The sequence below is a fragment of the Ovis aries genome, chromosome 23, assembly GCF_016772045.2.
Source record: "Ovis aries strain OAR_USU_Benz2616 breed Rambouillet chromosome 23, ARS-UI_Ramb_v3.0, whole genome shotgun sequence".
Taxonomy (NCBI): Eukaryota; Metazoa; Chordata; class Mammalia; order Artiodactyla; family Bovidae; genus Ovis; species Ovis aries.
The window spans coordinates 42,603,274-42,626,806 of NC_056076.1; the positions used below are offsets into that span (position 1 = coordinate 42,603,274).

General features: G+C 47.5%; 1 long non-coding RNA gene across 1 annotated transcript; it reads left to right on the forward strand.

Annotated features, from left to right (window-relative positions):
* Positions 1-428: 428 nt before the first annotated feature.
* On the forward strand, positions 429-9,876 carry LOC132658474 (uncharacterized). Its single transcript, XR_009598153.1, has 2 exons — positions 429-779; positions 870-9,876. It is a non-coding gene; the product is annotated as an uncharacterized LOC132658474 (long non-coding RNA).
* Positions 9,877-23,533: the final 13,657 nt, after the last annotated feature.

A 23,533-nucleotide genomic window follows, 5' to 3' on the forward strand; every position in this document is an offset into this window, starting at 1 on the left:
TCCCTGGCTCTTTTTTGGGAAATAGCATCACAGCTAGCATATTAACCATCAAAGATAAGAGCGTCTTATGACTGTAGACTTTTTCATCGCTTTTTTTTTTTCTCAAAATACTATTATCCAGACCGATCACCTACATTTGTTACTAGACCCAGCTCAGAATGATTTTATTTTATACACAGATCTCAACACCATTAACACTTGCCAGTATTTTGGGCCTTTGACAGAACCCGCTTTAGAGTCTGAAGACTTCTCCACATGGAAAGTCTGGCTGATGAAGTCCAGCTGGACGAGCAGAAGGCTTCGCCCTTTGTCCATCCTCTCAGATCCCACGTTGAGTGTTTCCTTTGTGAGATGCTCTCAGTGGCTCCTCCCTGGAGGGCATCCTGTCCACGCTTCCGGACCTGTGGCTCTCTGCAAACCTCAAAGTCAGACAGCGAGACGCTCCTGGCCGGGGTGAGGCGGGGCTCACCCTCGCCTGTGTTCCCCCTGACCAGGGAGGGGGGCAGGGCTCACCCTCGCCTGCGTCCCCCGCATGCGTTACATCTCTGGGTGTGTCTCCCTGAGAGTCTGACACAGGCCTCGTGTATCTGTCTTCCTGGTGCATGTTCTCGGCACCAAATGTTGCAGCATTTGTCCCTGTGTGCCATGCCCCTCAGACTACCGTTTATCATCTCATCTCTTTCCTACGGTCGACTTCTCGTCCTTTCCACGTGAAGTGGCATTTCACCATGATTCCAAGTGAGGTTGGATGTCGGCTTCAGAAACACGCATTGCTGAGGGTGAGTATGGTCCCTTCATTTTCCAGCTGGAGACTTGAGTCTCAGAGAGGTTAAGTGATCACTCCGGGTCACACATCTTCTAAATTGCAGAGCCAGAGTAAGCCCTTGTTGGGGAATAAGGAAGACCTGAGCAAGTTGAAACTCACCATCTTGTATCCTGTTCCTTCAGAAGGCTCCCCAAGCTCAAGTGGAGCCTCAACGGATCACCAGTTTTCCTCTGCCTCTGCTTCCCAGACCTGAGGGCTGCCAGCTGCTGGGAAGGGATACGGATTCATCATTAGCTGTGGGGCCGTTCCTACACATTGCTCTACATGTGGGTGGTGGTCCATGTTCTTGGTCTGCCTTCCTTGTTGCACGGAGGGTCTGCTCTCTCTTCTAGCTGCTTGATGAGACCTGTAGCACCTGCCCCCACCCCCCGCCGCATTTCTCTTGTGTGTGTTCATTCTAAGTCGCTTCAGTTGCATCCAACTCTTTGAGACCCTGTGGACTGTAGCCTGCCAGGCTCCTCTGTCCATGGAATTCTCCAGACAAGAATACTGGAGTGGGTTGACATTCCCTTCTCCAGGGGATCTTCCCAACCTAAGGATCAAACCCGAGTCTCTTACATCTCTTGTTTTGGCAAGCAGGTTCTTTACCACTAGCACCACCTGGGAAAACCCTTGTTTCTCGAAGGGGGACACATTGTGCTTTGGCTGCTGTAAGAAAAACCACAGGCTGGGCAGCTTAAACAGCAACCAATTATTTCTCAGGGTTTTGAAGGCTGGGAGTCCAAGATCAAGGTGCCAGCAGATTGCGTATCATAGGCAGGAGGGGAAAGCTCCCCTGTCTATTCTCTCAAGGTCACCAGTCCCGTCATGAGACCTCCACCCACCAAAATCTAACTACTTCCCAAAGGTAATCACCTCTTAATCACTTTTAATTACCCCCAAAAAACCACCCCATGGGGTCAGAGTTACAGCGTTTGAATTTGGGAGACACAAGCCCGTGGTCAAAGTGGATCCCAAGGCTGCACAGTGCCCTGGGCAGGGGCAGCTCCAAGCAGGCATGTCTGCTGAGTGCTGGAGGGTTTGAGGTTGGCTGTGATGGAGTATTTAAACAATGGAGACCAGCAAATTCCATAAAGCAGGCCTTTCTTCTCTTAGAGAGATGGTCACCAGTAGACCCTTAATTGGGCGACTTAATCATCTTTTCTCCCATGACCTGTTCTGCTACTTTGTCATATATTAAGTTCCCCAAATACAAGGATCTGTGTCTGAGCTCTCTATGCCATTCTGTTGGCCTATTTATGTTCTTATGATGAGTGACATCCAGTTTTTAAAATGTGCCTGTGTAGCTTATCTTAATAGCTCATGGAACATAATTCCACTCTTCTTTTTCAGAGTTGACTTAACTTTTCATAGACAATAGACATTAGAATATTATGCCACATATATCTCAGAGCCAGTTCACCAACATCTCTGACATTTGATTGAGATTGTTTCAAAATTGTAGAACAGTGTTGGGAGAATTAATTTGTCAAAAATTTGTCATTCTATCCAAGAACATGATTAATTCTCCATTTACATAAAGTCTATTTTACAAAATTTAATTAAATTGTGACATTTTCTAAGGAGATTTTATTCAAAATTTGTTAGTTTCCGATGCTGCACAGATATTGTTACAATTGTGAATGGCAGCTTATTAATTATTTTTTTTCTGTTTTCTAGCTCAAAGAGTGCCGTTGAGTTTTAAAATTTGATTTTTGGTAAACTCACTCTCATTGCTTCTGTTGGATATTTTGAATTTTCTATGATCACAGTGTCTGAAAATAATGATATATTTATCTCTCCCCTTTTAACTGTTACACTGCTTTTCTTTCTCTCTCTTTCTTTCTAATGACTACCACCTACAGTACCAGGTTCAGCTGTAGCAATAATAATAAACAGTTAACAGATCTTGATCTAGAAATGACCTCAATATTGGAACTATCGACGAGATGCTAAATATGTAAAATATTTCAATAAAGACATCAAATGTGTTAAAGAATCCAGTGCAACAGATGGACAACATGCATGAACAGATGGAGAATTTTGGCAGAGAGATAGAAACTATAAAAAGAATCAAATGGCAATGCCAGTAATTAGAAAAAAAAAAACATACTGTCAGAGAAGAACTCCTTCAATGAACTTATCAGCAAACTGGCCACATCAGAATAAAAAAAAATTAGTGAACACAGATAGGTCAATAGAAATTAAACCAACTGAAACTCAAAGAACAAAGAGACCAGATCAACCAAGCAAAACATGTAAGAGCTGTAGGACAATTTGGAATCCATGTGATTGGAGAGGACAGGGAGAGAGGACGGGCAAAGGAAATACGTGAAGAAAATTGTTTTAAATTTGAGAATCAACAAACTACAGATGCAAGACACTCAGGAAAATGGAAATCAGAAAAACAAACAAACCTAGATACATCATGATCAAACCCCTGGAGACCAAAGAGAAAAGAGAAAAATCTTGAAGGCAGCAGCAAAAGAAAACGTACATAGAGGGGAAAAAAATTATAGCCAATTTCTCATCAGAAATTTATCAAGCCTGAGGAAAATCAAGAGATGTCTTTAGAGTACTGGAAGAAAAAATCAATAAACCCAACGTTCTGTGTCCAGGGAAAATATCTTACAGAAATGAAGACAGAACAAAGACTTTTTAACAAAAGCTGAAAGAATTCACTGCCAAGAAATATTGAAGAAAGTTTTTCAGGAAGAAAGAACAGGCTAGCAGATGGAAATGTGGTTGAACACAAAGAAAAGCAGGATGATGGAAATAATAAAAATAATGTTCCATATAATAGGCACTTTTCTTACTTTTAATATCTTTGAAAGATCATTGAATACTCAAAGGAAAAATATTAACAGTGTGGGGCTTATGACATCCACAGAAATAAACTGAATGACAACAATAGCATTACACACACACACACACACACACACACACACACACACACTTGCTATAATAAAAGACTTAAATAGATCCAGAATCTTCCAACGTAATAACCAAATATCCAAGACATAATTGAAAACTGCTCATCATGCCATGAACGAGGGAAATCTCAACTTGAATGAGAAAAGACAATTTAATGCAGGCTAGCCCTGAGGTGACACAGAGGTTGAAACTATCTAACAAAGATTTCACAGCAGCCATCACAAAAATGCTTCCACAGGCAATTTTGAACATGTTTGAAACAAATGGAAAATATAGTCTCAGCAAAGACATAAAAGAAGTACAAAGAAAGAAGGAAGAGGCAAATGGCAATTTTGTTATGCGTGTGTGTGCTCAGTCGTGTCTGACTCTTTGCAGCCCCGTGGACTGTAGTCCACCACGTTCCTCTTGTCCATGGGATTTCCCAGGCAAGAATATTAGAGAGCATTGTCATTTCCCACTCCAGGGGATCGTCCCAACCCAGGAATCAAACCCAAGCCTTCTGCATCTCCTGCACTGGCAGGCAGATTCTTTACCACATGCCATCTGAAAATGTAAAGTATATAAACTGGAGGGCCACTCACTGAGTCTGCGATGGTGGTTCTCTGAGGAGGGGCAAGCGAGTTTTAGTTGGGGGTCAGGGTTTAAGTTTGTCATCTTCTACATATTTCATTTTAATAAAACCCAGAAAGAAAAACTAAATACTAACTTTCTTGTCTTTTATAGGGAGCATTTGGATGCTTGTACATGCTTCTGTTTTAAATAAAAAAAGAAGAAAGAATATCTTTAGAATAAAGGCTGGTGAGAACTTGTGCCCTGCAGGTGAAAGGTGCCAGGTCCACTGGGAGGACAATCTCAGTGATGCTAAGAACTGAGAAGATGGCCTTTTAGATTCTTACATAAAAATGGTCATAAATCTGTCCTTTGATTGCTCTAAATATTAATAAAACCGTGTACTCTATACAAAAAAAGCTCTGTGCTTACAAAGAATTAAGTATGTGCAAGAAAAATGTTGAGTCTGGATCCTGTCTAGATTAAAAATTTGTACTTACTGGAGTGGGTTACCTACCATCCCCTTCTCCAGGGAATCTTCCTCACCTGGGGATCGAACCCACTTCACCTGCATTGCAGGCAGATCCTCTACCACGGAGCCACCAGGGAGGCCCTAGAGCACTCACCACAGCAAAGGCTGTGTGATTCAGGTAAGAGGCGCTTGTTGCTATGGAAACTTTGAAGACTCAGTAATGACTTTGGGATTATTTTATCATCTGGTTGGTAGGGTTATAGGAGGACCAAGTGATGTATTTGTAGAATCTACTGCATTCTTTTAACTAATATGAGGGTAGGCCACTATTTTCAGTGTACTTACTAAGAGGTAAGAAGTTCGCGGTGATGCAATAGCCACGTCCCTGGTTTTGTTTTCATCTGGTAGTTTTATATCATGGCCTGAAGATAAGTATAAAGCACAGGAAGACTAGTGTCTGTTTGGGGCAGAATATCTGACTAGTTTTTAATCAGTTAGTGGGAGAGCCACTGGCATCTCTGGGCTCCTAAGAAAATGCAATTGGAAGTTGGGATGTAAATGAGACGGGAACCGCTCCACACATCTGCGCCAACTTTTCCTGGTTGAATGGTTTTCTAGAATCACATTAGAGCCTATTCATTATTTGGAGATTGAAGGCCAGCTTCTCACAGACTCCTCCACCCAGGGAGCCCTCACCCTTGAGAGCTCTGAGAGGCTCTCCTGGCAAAACACGGGCTGCTCACCATCTGTCTCTTGGTGTTGAGAGGGGGCAGCCGAGTGGAGACGGGTGTCACCATGGATGGATCTGTGGGCATCAAGCAAGAGTGGGACCACCTCCCCTCCCCCATGCCCTGCCCATGGGAGGTGTTAGGGCCCCTTCTTGGCTTGGGCTACTCCTGCTGAGAAGGGGGCACAAGGCTGAAATCACTCAGAGCAACAGCCGATAGAAAATCAATTTATACTTAGGTTTAAAGTCCTATATATACTAAAGGACACCTGTGCCATTTCTTCCTGTGCAGGCTCTGCACATCTGTGAGGACAGAAGATGCCAACATCGTCTAAGTAAGGATGAGGAGGAGGTGAAAATCTGGAGACTTGAATCCGGAATCGGGGTCTGGTTGAGGGAGGGAGGGGAGTGGGGGAAGGGGTGATCAAGAATTTGCTTTTCTGATAAAAGTTAGGCTGAAAATGCTCTTGGCATAATGAGTTAGATAAATTTATTATCATCTCTTTTTCCTTTTATTTGAACAAAAATGGCCCATTTCTTAGGGCCCTTTTCTTGGAATTGTTTAATCACAGGCATCTGTGATTTGAGAAACCAATGCCCACCCATCCGTTTAGTTCATGGTTTTAGCTACGAGGCCCAGAGAACTGAAGTGAGAACTCTGGGTTCCCAGCCCAGGGACCTCCATTATGGGGGAAGTCACTCAGACCACCAAGTTCTCGGTCCTTTGATGAAAACTGGAGTCAGCCTCCTGGGATGACATTGGATTCCAGCGTAGAGCAGCCGGAGACAGCTGAGGGGAAGGACCTGCATCCTGCGTCACCTCCCCAGCCTCAGGTGTCCTGAGTGGCTGCCTGTCCTGTGCCCTCCTCACCCCTCGGGGCCCCTCAGACCCTCAGGTGCGGCAGGAAGGGGCTCAGGCAGACACAGCTCCACCTGAGTGTGCAGCCCGAGCCTCCTGCTCTTTGTCACGACACCAGCCTTCAGTGGGTCTCCCAGGGCATTGAGGGACAGCAGAGCAAGAGTGCTGACTCTGGGGACATGTCCACAGCAATTCCTGGGATGGGAGCTCAGAGACATCATCTGAGAACAAAGTCTGTTCTCTGGGGGCGCATCTCAGGGGTCAGTGGGGTACCCAGGTCCGCCTCGCCCTGCTGTTCACAAAGCAGGAGCAGCCACTCCTTGGACTTTAAAACCTAACTTCTAAAGACCCACAAGTTTCTCTCCATGTGGCTAAAACTCAGTCATACCCAGTGATCGTCCTGGAGCCGTCTGGTCCGCACGGGTACAGAGGGGTGCAGCCTTGTATCCTGGTCGCCTAAAGGCACAGCATTAAGCAGGTCAGCTCTAGAACAAGGCTCACTGTCGCTGTCTCCCTTGGGTGAATGTTGGTAAGATTTAACATCTTCCTAACATGCAAAACCATGTTCATCCACACACACAGAAGGGCAAGTGCATGTGCGGTCAGTTGCTCAGTCATATCCGACTCTTTGAGACCCCATGGACTGTCGCCCACCAGGCTTCTCCATCCATGGGATTTCTCAGGCAAGAATACTGGAGTGGGTAGCCATTTCCTCCTCGAGGGCATCTCCTGACCCAGGGATTGGACCCACATCTCCTGGGAAGAACAGAGAGCGCAGGAAGGCCTAAATCCTAGCCAAGCACCCAGCAAGAATTTGCACATCTTGTAGATATATTAAAATAGTTACTGTTCTTCAGGCTGTACTCTGATGGGTTGTCTTCCCCAGGGGATAAGCACCTTGAGATGAAAGAAACAAAACAGGACAGAAGAGGACAGATGAATAAACTGAATGTCCACACGTCTCTCGAGCGAGCCAGTGTGTCTGGGGAGGATGGGTGGTCCCCCGTGGCCCACCCACATCCTTCCTCCTTCTGAGATGATCCTGCCCCACCTCTCCTGGCATCCCAGGCCAAGGGTGGATGGACTGCAGTGTCCACAACCCCCTGATGATACGACCTACCCTCACAGGCTCCTGAGAGGTGCAATTATGCAGCCGGGGTTCTGAAAAGGCTGGTAAAACATTAGAAGCTTCACAGCAATATTTCCACACTAAGAGAGATTTGCCATTGTGAAAAAAAAGAGGTTTCTTCATGTGGTATGGCGCCCTCCTTGGTGGTGGGGTCACTGAATGCATAAATTTGATTTTCAGACTCAAAGGTCCTGATGCCTTTTGTAACTGGCTGGGTAATCCTCGGCCACCCGGCTCCACTGTCCACTCAGACTCCCCATCACTGGAGGGCAAGCCCCTTTCCAGGAGTTCTTAAATTTCCGCAGAGGCTGAAAAAGCTCCCTAGCAACTCGGACAGCTTCACATCCATGCTGGGTGGCGGGGTGTGGGGGGGTATTTGCTCGGCCGGTCCCCACCCCCACCCCAGCCCCGGCACACAAAAAGGCTTCTATTTTTTCCAGGGATTACATGCAGGGCAGAGAAAGGAGCAGCGAGGGCACGTGATATGTGTGTGTGTGTGGGGGTGATGGTGTGAATGGCTGGCTGAGCGGGGCTTTGAGCCTGCAGCTAATTTACTGCCTGGGTTTCCTTTCCTGTGGCTTTGAAGGGGCCGTTGTACTCCACCCACCAGAGTCATAATCGCCCTGCCTATCCGCCCAACCGCCCAAGGAACTCCAAAGCACTCTGATTTATTTGCAATAAAATTGAATAAAAGGGGTGCTCGAGAAATCCTTATCCTTAAAGCCCATTGCTTCAATGCCAAGTTTCTGATAAGGCCTGCAAAAACACCTTATTCCAGCCTGAGAGGGGCTTCTGAGCTCAGCCCCCAGGCTGGCCTGGCTCTGCAGGGAGTGTGAGGGCCCAGCCCCAAGTCTCTACCCTCCTATCTTACGCCTGAAAGACCCCCAGTGTCTCTCCTCCAGCCTTTTCTCTGATTGTGGAGTCCGAGCAGGACAAGCCGGGGTTGGTCTTTCTGCTGATCGGTCTGATCAGAGCCAACGCCTTCCTCTATTCCTGGAGGTTCGGGGCAGCCCAAGAGAATGGGGCCCTAAGAGGATTAAACACCCGTTGAGGAGAGAAGCTGTGAGCAAATGGCAGGAGTGGAAGAGGCGGAAATGGCACAGGGGATCACAGAGTCTGAAAGCCATGAGTACGTGTTCCTTTCTCTCATCCCCAATTCTAGTGGCAAATTAGGAGCAATGAAGTTGCTAAGTTTTGACTCTAGTTTTAAATGGTGCAGGGTCACCAGTCTGCCAGTTTCTCTGTGCACTCACAGACCTGATAACTAGAAAAAATGGCTTAAAAACACATCAGGATTCAAATGTGCCTTCAAATATGATTTTAAGAACCATCAGTTTTCAAACTGGCACTTTTATGACTCTGAACAAAGTTAAGCTTCATAACACTGCAGTATGAGAATCAGTTAAACAAAGATTGCGTATACCTGAGATGTGGGGTCCTTCCACACCATCCCTGCCTCAGAAACAAATTTTAAATACAAGACGATTTATCATTTATTAAGGAAAAGTGAATCTGGAAGTTAAAGATGGCTGCATTTGTGTGATGTTAGTGGTATAGAGTAATCAGGCGTGCTCTTTGATTCCATTCTTCTCGTCTGTAATCACTCACCCTATGTCTCAGTTCTATGACTATAATTTGGACCCAAATGGACCATTCAGCCTGATGACAAACGTTGCACAGTGTCATTTATAGCTAGGAGGTTTGAATAAAATTTGGCAACATCATTGTGGACCCTCACAAATGCTCCCGACCCTCCGCCTCATCTCAACCCTGTCCCATGATGTGAAAATGGATTCTGGAAATCAGAGCAGGACCCAGGGCCCTGGTCACGGGGTTGGGGGAGATGAGGGTGGGGTTGCAGGGTCCTCAGCCTTGCATGGTTCCCCTGACAACTGCCTGCATCTGGAGCACATTAAATAATCTCATCCTTTATGTGGGCCCATTATGTTCCATCAAAGTCATTATCAAAGATCAACAGAGGGCAGAAGATGTTTGAAATAAAAATTTAGAGGAAATATTAATACTTAACAACGAAGAAACGGATTTACATGAAACAGTGTTGCCGGTGACAGTGACAAAGAAACAGCTGCTGGGCCTGCTGTGCGTCCCGTAAACTCACTGGTTTGGACGATACTTTTTGAATCAGGTGAAGATGGGAACTTTAGCTCTCACACATTAGAGAAGAGGCACAGCCCATGTGTAAGCTGGTGTGTATCTTCCACGACCCTCAGAACGTCACGGCCACGAAGCCGAGTTTTTGGCATATTGTTATCGATGAAGGGAAAACGTTCACAAGAACACCTCTCTGAGAAAGAGGCCCCAAAACAGTGCGGATCTAAAGGAAAATCTTTCCCACAGGACCCAGCCCCCCCAAAAATCACTGAGAGAGGGGCCACAATGATCCCACCGTTCATAGAGGGCTGCCTGCCAACCTGGGACAGGCTCCACAGGACAGTGACTCCTCTGGGGACCCGCCCCGGGTTTCTGGAAATTAAGCCTTAGACACTGAGGCTCCAAGTGTGTTTCTACCTCAGACAGAGAAGGTAAGGGATAGGTACTTCTATGCTGCAGGGATGGCCCCTGCCCTGATGTGACTCCCAGACACAGAGGCTGAGTCCATCAAACCATGCTGGCCTCTACCTGCGTGTAGCAGACAGGTGTGCATGTGCTCGCTTGTGGGCACTGGAGTGGGGAAGGGAGCCAGCATGCCCCCTCCTCAGCCGGTCAGGAGGGAAGATGAAGGCACTTCCACCCTTCCTGCCAAAAAATGCAAACTCCGATCACGTGCACGCGTGAGAGAGGACTCTGGGCTCAGGATCCAGGTCTTGCTTCGCGCTAGCACCAGAACAGAGATGTGGCCGGAAATGCTGGCCTGGAGCGAGCTCCACAGAGGAGAGGCCACCTGGCACCTGTGTAAATGTCTGCCCCAGTGAGAGTGACCCCACCGTCACCTCCACGTTGTTCGAGCCCGAGCTCCCCCTCAACCTGAGCCTGTTTCTTGGCACATCTGCTGGCCTCTACCTGGCTGAGCCCCCTCTTCACTGCAGGAAACTTCCCCTGAGGTGGGGTTACCCCTCACCCCGACATCAAGGGCTCGGCGTGGAAATAGCCCAGCTGGGCGCCTTCTCCAGCCAGGATACTAGCCAGCCCACGTCCATTGTTTGTAGAGTAGACGCAGAGTCCACGGTCAACATCCAGAGGAAAGGAGGGGCTTTCCCAGCAGGCAACTCTGGCAGCTCTCAAACACCCCGGCACCTTCCCATCTGCCCCCACTTTCTCACTTGCCCCCTACATTTTCACCTACCCCTCACCTTCTCATCTGTCCCCCACTTTCCCACCCTCCCCCTACCTATTCACCTGGCTCCCCCCTTCTCACCCATCTCCTACCTTCCCACCTACTCCTCTCTGTCTCACCTACCCCTCCACCTTCTCACCTGCCCCCCACCTTTCCATGCTCTCCCACCTGTTCACCTGGCCCCCACCTTCTCACACATCCCTCACTTTCCTACCTGCCCCCACCTTCCCACCCTCCCATCTTCCCATCTGCCCTCACCTTCTCACCTGTCTCCCCATGCCCACTCTCCAGCCTCCCCAGCCCCGGGGAGGCAGTGGGTGCTTTTGGCAGGTATGACCAGGTGTTGTCATGCCCCCAAACTGATGCAAGAAAGCACTCTCGTTAGGTTGATTGATGAACAAGTGGCGTGAGCACTCACGGAAAGCATACTCGCATGTTATCCCCAAGGCTTTAGCTTTCCTGAAACCCAAGCCCACATCCAGCTCTATGGACCATATCACAGAACTGACTTAGACATAAGATGGATAAATTATCCATAGATCTTTATAAAGTTCCATAATGTTGTTTAAATAAGTACATGAAGAAATGAACTTGGAAAGTAAACACGTCACCCCACCTGTGGTGCACACTCACAGCATCACCAACAAGTGTCAGCCCTCCCAAAGGTACCATGATCAGCATCAAAAACGACAAAAACCATCTCTGAGTGACAAAGCCCGGTCCAGGTAGGCCTGTGAGGAGACTTCCATTTCCCGTGGCGAGGTGAATTATTTCAGTATTTCTGATGCTGTGCATATTAAGAGTAAGCTCGCTGTTCAGATTTAGCCTTTCCCATTCCAAATCATACCCCCCAGAAATAACCTAAAAAAAAAACTTTAATGATTTGTGCAAAACAGGGGGAAATTGAAATAAACTCAAATACCCTCAGAATAATTTGCACGAAAGGGTTGTCTTAGATCTGTCAAAGTCATGAGAGTGTGGGGTTCAAGGTGATGAGAAGGGATTTGGGGGGTCTTTCCAGGTGTAAAAGCCCCTCTGTGTCCTGATTCTCATTTGTAGAAAAAAAGGCTTTTGTCTCCCAGGCCTTCCCCAAATTCCAGAGAGCAGGCTCCAGAAGTTCATGATTAGGATAAGCACGTCACCTTATGTCTGAGCTCCTCCTGAAGGAATGCAGGTTGTTAGACCCTGATGCATACGTAAGATGTTCTGTAGAAACTAAGACCCCGACCCAGGGGGAGGATGGTGACCACTCGCTGACTGCAGCATGCAAAACCCAGACTGATTGGAACATCACCCCATTACCTCACAACAACCCATCAGAAGGTCCACCAGCCACTCGTGCTGCCTTCAACCCTCTCCCCTCACACCATCTTTAAAAACCCTGAAAGCCATCGGGGAGTGTGGGTCTCTGGAGTATGAGCTGCCTGCTCTCCTTGCCTGGCGCTGGCAAATAAACACTTTGCTGTGAACACCCACTGTCAGAGTCTGGCTTTCTGAGCCATGAGTGCTTGCCATGGGGCTGGCTGCACTCTGAGCTCGTCCACACGGGCTCGTTCGCTCCTGAGGAGACATTTCAGAGACAGAGCAGTAGCCGCTGGGGCTGTAGAGTAGGTGGGGGGCCGGCGCTTCAGTGGGGAGCGGGGCAGGAAGGGGCGGGTGTTCCCTGTTCACTGAGCGTTGAGGGCTTCAGATGCCTGTTTTCTCATCCAGTCCTAAAACCTTAGGAGGCAGAGACTCTCACCACCAACATCCGCACATCCAAACCCACACCGCCTCCTTCTGCCCGTCCTCTGCCTCACCTTTCTCTCGAAACTTATCACCACATGGCACAGTGGGCGTGTCACCTAGTTCTCTGCTCTTTCGTCTTCCTTAGGGCTTCCCTGGGGGCTCAGATGGGAAAGCATCTGCCTACAATGCAGGAGACCCGAGTTTGATCCCTGGGTCAGGAAGATCCCCTGGAGAAGGAAATGGCAACCCACTCCATTATTCTTGCTTGGAAAATCCCATGGACAGAGGAACCTGGTAGGCTACAGTCCATGGGGTCACAAAGAGTTGGACACAACTGAGCGACTTGACTTTCACTTTCTTTTGTCCTCTCTAGAATGCAAACTGGGGTTTTATTTTTTCCTGTTTTCTCTACTCTCTGGTTGCCCATTCCTAGATCATGGCATGTGATGGGTGCTCAAGAAGAAACAATTGAATCAATTTGGGAAATCAAACAGAGCTGTCATCCTAACTTGCCCAAGGCAGTGGAGCTGGTCCATCATCGCCCTGGAGTTTGAACTCTGGGTGTCCCTACCTGGAACCCATAGAAAACATGCATGGATGCTGAGTGGAACTTTTTTTTTTTTTGCAGTCTCCCCACTTCTCATCCCAGTGACTAATGATTCTCCTCAACTATTGTCAACGTTTGAAATAGTTCTCCTTCCATCTGCGTGTCCAGTCCTCACAGGAAGCAGCTGCCCCATCTCTCCCCTGAGCCCACCTTAGTTTCTCTTTCTAAAGACGTGATGTTCATCTCCTCACTTGGGTCCTTGGATGTAGAGGGACAGGTTAACAGAAGACCCTGTGGCTGCTCCCCCATCACTGTCCCCACCTTTGCCCTAACCTTTCCCCATCTTGTCAACTGACACAGCAGATTCAAAATCACAAATTTTGTCTGTGCGTCCGTTGCAAAGATGGTGTTATGTGGGCAGAGGGTGAAAAACTGCCTGCAGCCCTGCAGCCCCCTTGGTGAGGCAGGAAGCCTGCCAGGCTGTTTCAGCTCCTCTGGGGCTGGAATCAAGACCCAGCAGGTCTGAGCCAAGGTCCCAGCCTCTCTGTTCAGACTTGGTGATGGCACATTCCTCATGTGCCCTCCCGTCTGAGTGCCCATGGGGCGCTGCTGACCTTGGATGACCCAGCATCTCTTTTCTGGGGATCCCTTTCTGCCCCCAATACAACGTGAAAGGTGCTGATGGAAAGAGAGCATCACAAGCAGGGGATGAAAAGTGCTCACTCACACCCCAGCTCCAGCAAGTTCCACCCCCAAGAGTCTGTCTTTCTCACACATAAGAAAGGCTGAGAAAGCTTCCTGCGCTTTCCTCTTGGGAGGCACCGTTGGAGTTGGCTGGTGATGGGATCCCTTCTTATGACTTGAAAGGAGCAAGTTGCCCACACCCAGCTCCTGAAAGCTGGCGATCCTCCTGGTTCAGAACGCCCTCCCTGCGAGTGTCATCCTGCAGGGCTCCCCCGTCCTGCCGCAAACACCAGCCCCCTACCCCTTCTGTTCCCAGTGACAGCTCTGCAGGGGCATCTCTGTGATGCTGGCTTTCAACTCCGAGCCCTGAGACTGCACACCTTCAGTGAGTTCTGATCCTTGGAGACCTTTCAACTGGAAATCTCTAGAACATTCTGTGCCTGACGGAGTTGTAGCTTGGCAGACATCAATTACCCACTTTTCCAACGGGGATATAGGTTCTTTGAAGTTTAACAGCGTTCAGAAGCGTCTTGGAAATGGCACCAAGGTGATTATTTTGGTACAAACTGCTGCCGTGACCTGGGCGTCACCCAAGCAGGCTGGTTTAAGACATTCAGAGAGGAATCTGAGCCAGCTTGTCTGATACTTTTTCTAGGTTTAAGGGAAGGAACAAGAAATGCCAGGTTTTCCACATACAATCTCGTTGGGTGGTTTGGAAGAGCCGCCAGGCCCCTGGGGGATCAGTGTCACTCCTGACTTAGGAAGTGAGTCCTGAGACATGTGAGAACCTTGCACGCAGTGTATGAAGGGCAAATTAAAACGTCCAAGCAGCTGGGAATCAAAGTCTTCCCAGAGGAAAGTGAGCAGGACAGACAGGCAGCATGAAAACCCTAAACCAAGGAAGGGCTGGAACCCATCTGGACGGCAGTGGCGGCCGGTCCCCCTGGGTCACATGGAGGTGTGCCTTTCTCCTTGGCTCCCCTGGGTCCTCGACAAGCAGCCTTGGTGTTGAGGGACTCCGAGCCTGCTTGCCTGACTTAGAATGCGTGCCCTATCTCCACCCCTGTCTTTCAGCCTGTGAGCAAGTCACTCACATTGGGAGCCTCCCTCCCACGCGGCAGGCCCCGGAGCGCTGCACCTGAGCGGGGGCGGAGGGGCTGCGCGCCAAGACCAGGTGTGGTGGCATCAGCAGGGCTTGCCCCTGGGCTCTGACTCTGAACAGGCAGGAGAACACTTCAGTGGAACCGAGTGTGGGAAGTCCTTGCACGAGGGCTGGGGGAGGAACGGAGGGGAGCCCAGACTGCGGGCAGTCAGCCAATTGAGTGGAGAGCAGGTGGACTTGGAGGAACCCCTTGAGCCATCAGGGCACATCCAAGGCCAGGATGGAAAGGTAGGATGCACTAGAACAGGGCAGAAATGGTAGAATGGGATCAACAGGGCAGCATGGAGCAGGAGAACGTCCCATGGAGCTAGGGTATGGATGGTCCTGTGATGTATGTTGGAGGACCAGGCAATGACGTAACATGTGGCACCATTTGGAGGGGGTCTTGGTTAAGGGAAATGGGCCGAGGGCTTGTGAAAACTGCCTGGGTTTGCAGTAACCAGCCCTTAACCCATCTTACGCAGCTCCACTTTTTGAGGGCTGAGTAGCAGCCTACACTCAGAGCTCTATGTGCATCCTCAGTCAGCCTTTGGAACAAACTTACTGAAGAGGAACTGCTGATTGCTACATTTTAGAGACAAGAAAACTGAGGGGTAGATGCTAGTTAATTTGCCCTTGACCACATGAGCAGCAACAGGCACAGGCAGGATTCAAAACCAGATCCGTCTCACATCAGAGCTAAGTGGTGATATAGGCTGTCCTTTCTCTGTGGCCTCGCATGTCCTATAACAAGGGGTCACTCTCCTCTTGGGGTCAAGAAGAGGCTTTCAGGGCTTAGAGGGTAAGGGTGTGACTCCTTCTCAAAGATGCTTCAGATAACAATAAACCTCCCCAAATGGGACCCTCAAAACCACTCCAGAGCGCCCCCTGCCCAGCACTCATACAATCTGAGGGACTGCAAAGCTGCCACAGCCCTTGTCTAAGGAATACACACAACCTAACTCTGCAGTAATTTGCTGTGGAATTTTGCCATTAGCCTGTTTCCCCTCTTTTGAAAGTTGAGACGATTTTCTTCCCATCTCCAGCCTGTGACACTTCTCCCTTGTTTTTGTAGGATATTGTCAGTAACGTTACCAGGAGTGATGTCAAAATCCTACCTTCAATTCTTGGGTTTTATGAATCAAGTTGTTGAAATCATGGGGGGAAAGGCTCAAAGGAGGACTTCCTCTCCATTCAGACACTTCAAGCATTTCTAGTAGACTTCAGTAGACTTCCTATCATGTCAATCAACAGAGCAGATGAGCGATACTTATGCACGAACTATTTCTTCTCAGTTAAATATTTTAACATATACTTTACTACAATTTCCACTCAAGAAACATGTTGTAGACCAACTGTAGTTTTGTCACTTTAGTCTTACCAGGACTACCAGCCGCTGGCAGTTACGTGGGGACCGTGGTAAAGGAACCCACAGTTTTCATCTGGGGACAATTGCTCCATCTGCACTGGTTGGCCCCTTCTTATCAACAGCATCAGACAGAGAGGTTGGTATTTGGAGGTTTTGTTAATCCTCAGGAGTCAGGTCTTGTCCACAGTGTGTGGTACAAACGGGACCTCCGAGAACATCTGATGAATCAGCGGGGCCCTGGGCCTGGTGCAGACGATCAGGCTTCCTCTGACGAATGGGAGGGCCAAGAAGCTCTTCTCTGGGACACTGTAGAGGTGGTCCCACGTCAGTCTACGTTTGTCAAAAGCCCATCTGATGTGCAACACAAAGCGTGAACCCTACCGCAAACTGTGGCTTAGTCCAGTAGTAATGTGTGAAGATGGCTCATCAGGTGTAACAAACGGACCACACCAACACAAGATGTCAGTCACAGGGGAGATGTCGGGGGGAGGGGTCCGAGGGTTTACTGGGGCTCTCTGCACTTTTCCCTCAATTTTCTGTAATCCTAAACAACTAAAAAAGTGTTTTACATAAGAACAAAAGCCTCCTCTTAGCCAGTACACAGATCTGCTGCAACAAAATTAAAAACAAAGAGCGGGGGTTAGGAGTGGGGAGAGAGAGAAAGAGAGAAGGAAGGAAAAAGAAGATAAAAAAGAAGGCATTAAATGACAAAGGACACAATTAGGAAGAACACATAACCTAAGAAATGGAAGAAGTTCAAACATAACTTGAGGGAAAGAAGAAATTTCCCAAGTGCTTCACACTATAGGATTTTGAAAATGCAAGTTAATAAATGATCATGGGATGTGGCTGCGATCTAGCCAAGAGAAACGTAAAGTAATGCCATATCCGCCGCAGCAGGAGCAAGGTTAACTAAATGTACCAATATCGCGTCGCAGAGTAAACCGGCAGTAACACAAGCACCCGCAGAATGCCGGTGTCCCGGTCAGGGATTAACACCTACGGGACAGCGCTTCCAGAAGCCGGGCCGTGCGCTCAGGAGGGGCTGACTGTGAAACCAAGCCCCCTCCTACCACCACCTCCAGAAGGGAGGGTGGGTGTGGGTTCTCCACTGCCCTAACCCTGACTGTCAGAAAGGTGAGCATGTTTGTCCGGGGCTCGGGGCCACTGCTAGCACTTGGGACACATTAGAAAAAGGCGCCAGCTCCAGTTAGAATATGTTGAAGGATAAAAAGACACCGTCTGGCTGGACCAGTCAGAGAAGGTACCACCTCTGGGCAGAGACGCTGTTCAGTGTCCTTCCCTCCCTACCCTGTCTGGGGCCACAGCTCCGCAGACAGCAGGCTGAATGTCACTCCCCTCCCGCCCCAGTGCCTGGTGCAGGGCACAGCCTGCACCCCCGTTTCTGGTTCTTCACTCTGAAGGACTCGCACACTGGAGTGCAAATCCAGTTCCCGAGCCCTGGGTGCCAATCCCCCTTTGATGCAAAAATGCACTGATGCTCTAGGAGTTTTTGTCCAGGAGACCCCAGTCCACCTAAGGAGGCAAAACCATTCCTTCCTGTTCAATATGGAAATGTACAATACACGCATATGTGCTGAGTCACTTCAGTTGTGTCCACCTCTTTGTGACCCGATGGACTATAGTCCACCAGGCTGCTCTGTCCACAGGATTTTCCAGGCAAGACTACTAGAATGGGTTACCTTGTCCTCTTCCAAGGGATCTTCTGGACCCAGGGATCGAATGTGCGTCTTTTATGTCTCCTGCGTTGGCAGGCGGGTTCTTTACCACTAGTGACACATGGAAAGCACCAGCACATGGGCTTCTAAAACTATTAATAAATATAGAGATAGACTAATCAGATTAAACTTATTAGATTAATTACTTGTATTAATTTACATGTACAAACAGAACAATAATATTTGTGGGTTACACCTGAAGTCTTAAAATAAGATGTTAATATTTACCATTTTAATCAGTTGGATATTCATTTGAAGCCGAATAGCTCATAGATCATCTTTTCTGCACATAAAATCACTGCTCTAACATTGGAAAGCACCCCATAAAGCAATAGGCAAAATAAGATTAGAAAAAAAAATATAGAGGATTATGGAATTGTACAGTTGCAAAAATAAATTGAGCATGGAAATAATACCATCACATGATCAACCAGTAGATTAGAAACAGCAAGAAACACAATAGCTAAGGTCAGAAATCAATGACCAATGTAAAAGGGTGCTTTCATACGATCGCAGTCAAGGTAAAAAAAAAAAGACAAGTCGCTGACAACAAAGACAATGTAACACGTAAAAGCTAATGTCCTCAAGAAAAAAGTCAGCCAAAGAAAAACTAACAGTGCTCAAAAATATTCATCATAAAAAGAATTTTCCTTAAGTTCAGAGAGAAGGAAAACTCCGGATCACAAGGCACATTTTCCAGAAAATTGATACCTAAATTATGATTCTGGTTGTTATTTAATTCTCCAGAAGAAAATCAGGAATTCTTCAGTTGTCTAAGTTAAGAATCTTTTAGGGAGTATTTGGCCAAAATCAGGCTTGTCCACAGCAACATTTGAAGCCAAGAAACAGTGGAGCAAAGCTGTAAGGGAGAGAACGTGACCCAAAGATGTTACACCCAACCAAGATGCGTTCAAGTACAAACATCCCTAGCTTGAAAGTTCTTGAGAAATACAGCACCTTGGAGTCCTTCCTAAAGAACTACTTGCTGGTGTGACCAAGGAATAAATGGAGAAACTGAAGTGTAGTGTTCAATGCCAGAAGATAGTGAAGCAGCTTACAGGGCTCTAAGCAGAATCAGGAGTCTCCCTTTTCAGCATTTGAGAATGAAATCTAGCCAACCAAGCAATAAATCAAAAGAAACAGGGCATAGAATAGCCTCGTGAAAGAACGGGGAGAAAGAAATCGTTCTAAAAGGGAGCTATGCTACAACGTGAAATAGAAATGTTCTAGAACTCTGGCTCACATCACAGGCTCAACTCATGGGTCTCTGTCCCTGAGGAGTGTAGTGATAAGGTTGGAATATGAGGCATGTCCGAGGTGGAATAGCTTGGGTGGGGTTGCCTTGTAACCTGGGAGACCAAGAAGGTTTCCGTCTCCACCAGGAGTGGGCACAGCACAGCCTTGAAGGGGGAGGGTGTGTGGACAGGCAAAGTAGGTAATCAAGCCCCGAAGACCCACCCGCCCATCCTCACCCTGCCCCTGGTCTCCGGCAGCCTTGCAGGACACACCTCTTCTGATGAACCAGGCAGGAACCCCTGGAGGGATCTGTCCAGGGAGCGAGCGGCTGGTCTCCTCTGGTTGAGGGAAGGGACTATCTCTGTGATGGTCACCCCACACACCACCATTTCAAATACCTTCACCTGTTCCTGAATTTTGAAGCAGTTACCCCTAGAGACTCTGATGCTGGGAAAGACAGAGGGCAGGAGGAGAGGGGGATGACAGAGGATGAGATGGTTGGCTGGCATCACCAACTCAATGGACACGAGCTTGAACAAACTCTGGAAGATAGTGTGAAAGACAGGGAAGCCTGCTGTGCTGCAGTCCAAGGGGTTTGTAAACAGTTGGATGTGACTGAGCGATTGAACAAAAACAGCAACCCCTAGAGAAAAGCCAAAAGCCTGATTGGTCCATTTGCAAAGCAGTCGTTCACAAGTGGCACTGAACTCCTGTCCGGCTGACTGACTCACACTGTCCAGTTAGCAGGAACGTCCAGGAGGAGATGCTCAGGCCACCAGGAAACACCCCTGGGTCAGCATCGTTCACAGAGACCATGTTTGGAGGGGCTGATGCTCAGTGGGCCAAAAATGAGAAGGGATTCATTTCAAGCAAAGGATATTCATTTAAAAATTATAATTAGTCCCTGTAGGGTACACCTGAAAACAGGCAGAGGCCAGGAATGTACCCAGCCTCACTGATGTGGAGCCCAGAGCAAAGACCAGAGAAACCGGGCATGCTAGGGCCAGGGCAGGGAAAAGCCACGAGTGAAACAGAGCGGATGGCATTTGCCTCTGACTCAGGCAAGACGCCTCCCTGAAGGAAACCGGGGACCAAAGAGATGCTTGGAGCACAGCTGTTACAAACAGGTTCTCATCAAGGCTGGTCCCCACGGCCCTGCAGAGACCACAACATGCATGCTGCTTCTCACCAGCCAGGAAGAGGTTTAGAACACCATGTTATTGGTGAGTAAGGAGTTAGAAGAGTTGAGTAGGAATGTAGACTCACAGCCTCTCTGCTGGCTGACCCTCAGGACTCAGCCGGTCATATAAGCTGTCACTGTCTCGGCTCCCTCATCTGTGAGAGGCTGGTCCACTTGTTCAACCCCTCAGGCACACCAGGCATCACCCTGAGCCCTCAACCCTGCGTACTTTAGGGCCAGCAAGCCCAGTGGATTCCACCTCTTAGCATACGAGCATCTTTTCCATCCACGTGTCACACAGCAACCACTTTGCCTTTCTCCCTGAATTCAGCAAGTTCCCCAGGCAGCTCCCTCTTCTTCTAATCTATCATCCACACACCTTCCGGAATGATTGTCCCAACACACAACCTTACTGTGCTTCTCCTCTGCTGAAGCCCCTTTGATGGCTGCTGGCGGCTTCCTAGTCAGAGTCACAGCCTCTTGACCAGATGTGAGCGATGCCCACCTGTCTGGTCACATCCCCAGTGTTTTCCAGGTGAACAACCTTCCAGGTTCCCATAGGACAGTCCTGTTTCAGTCATGCATCCTGGGAAACTTCCAGTCCCTGGCAAACCAGGACAATGGGATGGGTCTCGCTACCCGGCCTCTTCTCTGCAGCCCTCTGCTCACCCAAGGCTCCCTCTGGGCCATCATTCCTCATATTCTGTGGTTTGAGAATGGTCTTCTTATCTCCTTCCATAAAATCCAGCCTACATCTCATCCTCCAGGATGGTGGGTGGGCACCATCTCAAAGGGTCGCCGCCAACCAGAAGCTCCAGAGACCTTTGTGACCTTGTCAGAAATGCATATCTATGGGCCCCACCTTAGACCTACTGACCCAGAAACTCTGAGGTGGCCCCAAGTGCTCTGGGCTTTGGCAAGCCCTCCAGGGATGCTGTTGTACCTGGAGGGTGAGAATCAGTTCCCCAGAAACCTCTCCTGAGCAGGGACCACTCCCCTGCTAGTTCATGAGCCCCCAGCCGTGTCCACATCACCATGAGCCTGGTGGTGTTTCTCCTGTTGATACTTGAGTGCATTTATTGGCTGACAATCCATTTCCTGTCCAGCAAGTTCTCTGAAGACAGCATTGGCACTTTCTGCTGCTCTCCAGATAACATCGGTCTATCTTTATAAATCCTTGGCAGTTTTATTAACTCTTTTATTAACAGAACAGACTTACTAAGTTCTATTTTGTTCCCCAGGTCAAACCATGTTACAGAGAAGTGTGTGATCCCAGGGGAAAGGATGTGGGGAAATGACAAAGGCGCAGGTGTCCACATGTTGCCCGGAAGCATCTGTAAGAGTGAGTTTTGCCCTAATTCTCACTAAAAGCCACAGGTCTTGGTTTCCCTCATTTTGTCATAATGATAGACATTCTTTTCCTGATCAAAGGATCATCACTACTTTTCATAATATGTTACTCTTGAGCTCTAAGGCTATGCACTGAAGTTTTAGACATTAAAAAAAAAAACCCTCTGGGGAACTAAAATTTGATTTTGAATATTTTACAGCCTCTGAGCCTGCACTGTCTTTGTACACTTTTGGTCTCAATTAAAACCCCCGCCACATGCCTGCTATTAATAATGACAGCAATTTACTTCTGTTGAAATTGAAAGCCTTCAGGTCCCTTTGAAAAACCTAAATGCAATTCACATGGTTTACAGACATGTTTCAAAGCTTTCTTCTCTTTTATAGCTTTTTTCCTTTGTGTTTTTTGAAATAGACTTAATCTTCAAAGTCTGTGATTGCCATTGGGTGCCTGAAGACAGAGATCTGAGCACACACAGCTGCACACGTGTGTGAGTGCATTTACATGGATGCCAGTATGTATATGCTGTGGTCAAATCGTTCTGCCTTCCAGGACAACTTGTTATTGTTCATGTAAATGTGATTTAATTGATTTTTTTTCCCTAGCATTTTTCCTTGACATTTTAAAAGTCAGTGAAACTATGGAAAAAAGAAAAGAAAAAAAAACTTTCAATGAAGAAACATAATTGTTTTCAGCAAGCCACATGTGACATTTCAGATGTCTGTATTATACGATATTGTCTTGAAAGAGTAAGCATTTGGGAAGATTTCTTGAAGTAAATCACTAGAAGGAAACCTAAAACAAATCATTAAGTTTCATCATATACACGAGAAGAAGAGATGGGCTTTGGACCACATCAAATGCCCGAGTTTTCATAGTCTAGTTCCATATCCTGAACACTGAAAAAAAAGATTCTGGTACAAAAAGATTACGCCCCTGTCCAAAAGAAGTGCACATGTTGGTGAGTAGCTGGTGTGGGTGAGGGGAGATGTCTGGAAGCAATTGGGGCAAGACGTTCCCAACACTCAGTAGGAAGCAGACCCCATACCAGGGCCTTTGGTTTCTGAAGGACTTGGAAAAGTTAGGGTCAAAATTAAATAGAAGGTTTTTAAGTCAACAAGTAAGAAAATGCATTTTTAAATTATCTCCAAGCTATTAATGGCAATGTCTGAGATTTTGCTTGGAATCTGCTTATGTGACCCATCTTCGTTGATTAATTTTGTTGAAATAGCTTATCTGTGCCATTTTGCTGAATAGACACACAAAAAAACCCAAATACAATCATGCAGCTATCTACACTATAATTCATGCAGAAAATGTCTATATTTACAGTGCATCAAATGAGCAATTTCACTTATTTATGTGTTTGTTCATTACTGAAACAGCGGTGAGTTCATTATAGATAGTTGAAATATTTTAGTAATTGTTCAGTAACACTGTAAATTACTGTATTATCTCACATTATGCTCATTTCCTTTTAACTTAACTTTGTGCTTAGGAGTTGAACAGACCAGAAATTTCATGCCTCTCCAATTCAGCTATATTCAGCCGCAATGTGAAGAGTATATTGATATGGGTGGTGACTAATGAAAAACTTGCTGGAGGTGACAATATGTTGATGGATCAAGAGTGAGCAGGTAAATAGACCAAAGACACACACACTGCTGTATCAGAAGCTCCATGCTGCTGCTGCTGCTGCTAAGTCACTTCAGTCATGTCCGACTCTGTGCAATCCCATAGATGGCAGCCCACCAGGTTCCCCCATCCCTGGGATTCTCCAGGCAAGAACAC